Raw genomic sequence first — 4,271 nt, forward strand, 5'->3', positions numbered from 1 at the left:
TTCTCACCTGCATTATTTTGTTAAACTAGGCCTATGATCCCCTGGTTATATCCCTCCTTAGCCAATTCATCCTTCATCATTTTAGTGGCCTTTGGCAGTGAGTGATCTATTACGTTAGAAACAGCAACCTCTATTTCCCTAGAAAGATTCTCCTGTATGGAAAGTTATAGAGCTGCCACCTTGTCCGTCTCACTCAAACTGCTGCTGCCTCCTAGTCATTTCACTGTATTGTCTCCCCATGTTGACCACCATGTGGAATATTTGCTCACACCCCTCCTTACAGTAGCTGCAGTTCCAGTGCAGCTGTTCTGCTTTTTCCTCAATCAAGAATTTATATACATGGAGCAGGATGCCCTCACAATTAGCATGACACCATTTTTGACATACCTCGCACTGCAAAGCACTGTAATCTCCTTTGATCTCCCTGCTACATGATCTACACATACCTGTGGTTTTCTCACTAGCTGAACCCTTAAGGCGCTCACTTTGCTTGCCAGTTGTTTTGGGCCTGCAACTAATTTCATTTCTACCTACTGCTACTCCTTACTGACACAACTCACACACAAAAACCTCTTCCTCATCGTCCTCTATCTCTGCACATTCCTCATTTGCCCATCCCTCGCATATGGCACAACAAACCCAACCTTCCCATCGCACAGAATTACCAAACATGCCATTGCAATACATGCACATGGTTGAGTCTCCATCCTCACTGTTGCTGTCATGAGTCCAGGATGGCCCAGCTTTCGCTTGCTTTGTTTTTTTTCTTTTGTCTTTTTTTTTTTTGTTAGTTTTTTGTTGTTGTTGTTGTTGTTGCTAGTTTGTCTTTCTTGTTACATTCTCTCTCTCTTGTCGTTTCTGTGCAAGTGCCAGTTCTTTTCCTTTTTTCTTGTGAATTTCTGACTCTAACTCTGTCTTGCATGGGGATCCTGTCAAAACAAGAGCTCGCCCTTAGGGCCTGAGTGCCTTCTTTCGTACAATGTTGGCCACCTTTGGAAGGGAATTATGTCCTGGGATAAACTACCATGGTTAAACAGCCTCCGAGCCACTTCCGGTGTTACAGGCCCAGGCACCACAGTTGGATTTTCCAGCTCGGCAGCCCCTTGCAGGTCAGGCTCACCCACCATGGTCATGATTGGTGGGGCAACTGGGTCATCCGGATCTTCCTCTTCCTCTTCACCATTTAATGGAACATCTGTCGGGCAGGTAGGTAAAAAATCAGCTTCACAAAAAATCTGGCTATTCAGTGGACAAATTCCGGTTTTTCTAAAGCCATTGATGGCTGTTTGGAACAGCAGCCTGTAGATAAGTCTCTCTGAACAATGCACTTAGTTTGTAGATGGGCACCTGCCTTCCGGGTTTGTTTCTGAGGAATGTCTCAATAGCCTTCACATAGTAGGCATTCAGTGGTTTCATGAAGGAAACATCCAATGGCTGCATTCAGTGACTACAGTGTGGTGGCAGAATGACAGTCGTGACATGATTTTCCCTGGCAAGATTTATCACATCAATAATCTTCGTGTCCATCCATAATCAATAATACTGGATCGTCTCTCCATGGCTTGGTGTGACTTAGAAAGTGCCGAAACCATTCAGTAAGAATGGAAAGCTGCATCCACCCAGATAGGTGGTATGCACATTCAGTTCTTGCTTCATCCGAACTCTTGGAAAGATGAGGAAGGGCGGAACAAACTGGCCCCCAGCAGATGTACAGCAAACTGCTGTGACTAGAATTCCTCTTTCTGCAGAAGTCAATATGCCAATCTATTTACCCCTCCCCCCCCACAGACTGAGGATTCTTGTGAGCTTTGTCTGCTCCGTTGTAACACCTGGCTTATCGACATTAAATATCTTGTGTGGAGGAAAGTACTGGTCTGCTTGCACCGAAGATAAAATGTCAAAGAATTTGCCAACGTTCATCTGATTGAAGCATCTTGTTCTTGCAGCAGAAGTTGGTTCTGGGATTCGACTTGCAAGTTGTGGCTGGCGACGTTGGAGGTCCAATAACCAGTCTTTACCCGCAAGTCCAACCTGGCATAAAGAAATAAAGAATTAAGTGCTATAGGCTGTAGAAATACAAACTCCAGTTGTAGCCTATTAGTCTGTAAACTGAGCATGATATGAAGAAACTTAATTTGTAGCCAGATCTAACCGTTCTGATTTGTGGTCCACATTATTTCTTTCCGCTGCATGGAAGGCAATGTAACGAAGGTCCCATGTAGTCAGTCTGAAAATTGAGCCTCCATCGACAAAATGTGAGTTATCAACTCTGCTTCTTGTGCAGCACTGAATACAGTTCTGATAGCGCAATGCATCTGAAAAATAATTATTAATAAATATTTATTTCTTTTCTCATCATAATATAGGCCAATTATATATAAAATGCATAACATGAAAATAAGGTAGACACTATTTATTAGATGTAAAAAAATAATAGGCCTAAAGGTAAAATATAGCAGGACAATAAGTAGCAAGCTTTTAAGACTTAACCCGTCACGTCCCGAGGTTTTCCGCACCTCCGACATCCCCCAGTCCCGAGGTATTTTCGAAAAAATTTTTTTTTGCTAAAACCTTCGCTTTTGGTGAGAAACATCGAAAATTCATAGAGAAATCGCTCACCTGAGGTTTAAAATACTCATTCCAGGTAGGAGTTCCTCCTTACCTGACTGGGTTTTCTAACATGCTGGCACCAAAGAAAACGAGTTCTATGGGAGGGTAACTATTTTATCCACTCATAAACGGTATTTATTTATTTACTTGGTACAAATGTATATGTAGTATGAGAGTATATTGGTTTTCAAGCAGTAATAAAGGCATTATAAGCATTGTTTCACTCACTAACTAATCACCATACCTGACCTTTTTTTGCCACATTACCTAATCATTATTTCTGGCTGTTTCTTCTTCTAATGCTATGTAAACATTGTCCTCCACATTGTCATCGATTGGGGAATCACTCTGGCCCTGAATATCTTTACTAGCCAGGTCACTGGTAACAGGTGAATTGCCGAGACAATGGCGTCAGGGGGGGAGGGGGGAGGTTATGCGGTGTAAGGCATTGTCCCTGCTTGGCATCTTGTAGAGGAATAGAGGAAGCTGTCCCGTGTATACATACGAAAAATCACATGCGAAAATTGAAAATTGTGCAAATTAGGGACCTTGCAATTGCACGATGTACTTGTACGTCGCCGGGACTGGCAAATGCAAATCGTTGCAACGTACCCATACGTCGACGGGACGGGGCGGGTTAAAGTTTTACTGGAAAACAATGCGTAAATCATTTCAGGGAGTGCTAGATAGGAAACTGAACTTTGTTTGACATGTGCTAGGCAGTATCTCACCTTTGTAGAACCAGTTGCCACCTTATTCGTCTCTGACATGGCAACCAAGTGTAGTCTTGGGCACGTTGAATTCCTTTGAGGCTTTTTTTCAAACCAATCTTGTTTGCCTTAACTGCAGCTATTGCACTTTCCATAGCTGCCTCATTCCATTCTCCTCTACGACTGATTCGCACATATTTCTGGGACATCTATAGAGAAAGAGAGAAGAAAATGTTAAGGGTTTGTCTTACCCTCAGAACTAAAATTCATTTGCTAAACAATTACCAAAACATCCAAATTTTGTATACCAGTTTATGGCACATGTTTAAACACACACATCATGGGCATATCCAGCGTAAGCAGTAAGTCATTACAACTAATATTTCAGTACGGAAAATCCAATTTCTTACCCTGTGCAAATGAAATCAGCACCACAAAATAAGACAACATACTTTCTTGAACACACAGGCAACTAGGCATGGATGCTGCTAACAATTGTGCATCTGTTTGGTGACACGGAGGACATCTAGTGACAAATAACTGAACCCCGCCCATCCTGCTCGGTTTTAAAGGGGGGGGGTTCATCTCAGGTCCATCTCATCCCACTGGTCCGTCTTACCCCATCTTCCCGTACATGAGATGGACGTTAACAAGTGATTCTTACATTTACAAATAACAACATTAAAGATAATACTATTCCTCGAATATAATTCATTATCAAAAATATTGTCTTGAGGAGTGAACACCGCTGTGGTGTTGGCCAGAATGGCATTTATGACTGAATACAGACCAACAGTATTGTGGTGGCGACCTCCTACATCTCAAATGTGTTGTGCTTTCATTATCCAGCACGAGATATGCGTGTTTTGATGTATTAGTTTACAAATCTAATGTCCTATCATAACAAAATACAGCAAGATGGGTCGTTTAAGCTTAACAGGACAACAAACC

At 42.2% G+C, this 4,271-nt stretch overlaps 1 pseudogene; it reads right to left on the reverse strand.

The window, feature by feature from the left end:
* Positions 1-604: 604 nt before the first annotated feature.
* Positions 605-2,315, reverse strand: LOC145412878 (uncharacterized; annotated as a pseudogene).
* Positions 2,316-4,271: the final 1,956 nt, after the last annotated feature.

This window comes from Coenobita brevimanus, chromosome 94, assembly GCF_032717465.1.
Source record: "Coenobita brevimanus isolate Jiangsu-jjx chromosome 94, ASM3271746v2, whole genome shotgun sequence".
Classification (NCBI taxonomy): Eukaryota; Metazoa; Arthropoda; class Malacostraca; order Decapoda; family Coenobitidae; genus Coenobita; species Coenobita brevimanus.